The 906-nt window shown below is 35.9% G+C and overlaps 1 protein-coding gene across 6 annotated transcripts in view; it reads left to right on the forward strand.

Moving 5' to 3' along the window:
- Positions 1-906, forward strand: part of LOC103394159 (focal adhesion kinase 1-like) — a 44042-nt gene that overhangs the window by 38550 nt on the left and 4586 nt on the right. The gene's annotated exons all lie outside the window — the stretch shown is intronic.

Raw genomic sequence — 906 nt, forward strand, 5'->3', positions numbered from 1 at the left:
GTGGAAACATCCTTCACTCCACGACTTCTTCTTTTAATATAAATATTATCTACCAACCCTGTCTAAAAGGAACTGAGACTTTTTTTTCCATTCCCCTGAATGTGCCGACATTTGAAAAAACACAAATCCCTTCATGCAAACAGTCAGTGTCAGTGTCGAGGTCTGTGATCTGACGGAGGATCATCTCTAGCAGCTGAGAACAGAAAAATGAGGAACATTAACATCACTGACAAACAGTCGTGACAAGGAGACAATTTAATCCCTACTGTGTGTTACTTCATAAAGGAGCGTTGAAGGTATTCATTGGAATTTTGACCACAGTTTACATGCAGTATTTTGAAAAATACCAAAAGAATTAAATATTAGATACAGATAAAAAATAGAGCCAAATAATAAGTTACTTACAATATTTTGCTGTTAAGTCTTAGAATAAAAGTTCAAATAATTGTTATAATCATTTGCTTTTAACTTAAATGATACAAACTCTTAAATATATATATAATATATACATATATTACTCTGCTGCTGCCTAATAATTTGTGCAATTTGTGCTGAATTAATGACCAGTAATTCAAAAGCTACTGAGCTGTTGAAGCTATTGAAGCTTGCAACTAACCTCAACACAAGTAAAAGTTAGACGATGAAGCTAATTATAAAGTCACTCCGTTGTATTGTGTCATCATTGTATTGGTTGGTTTTTAAAGGCAAAACTTTTCCTGCTTATGTATAAAAACAGTGAAAACTGGAGAAAACAATCAGCAAGAAGGAAAAGAGAAGAAAAGTGAGGTTCGAAAAGAAAGAGGAGCAGGGAGTGTGGAGGAGAGAAGGAGGGAGAAAGGAAGTGGGATTGGCAGGGGTGATGGAGAGGGAGGAACAAGTGAGAGAGAGAGAGGGCTAGAGGGAGAG

The sequence above is a fragment of the Cynoglossus semilaevis genome, chromosome 18 (genome assembly GCF_000523025.1).
Source record: "Cynoglossus semilaevis isolate Cse_v1.0 chromosome 18, Cse_v1.0, whole genome shotgun sequence".
In the NCBI taxonomy this organism is placed as follows: Eukaryota; Metazoa; Chordata; class Actinopteri; order Pleuronectiformes; family Cynoglossidae; genus Cynoglossus; species Cynoglossus semilaevis.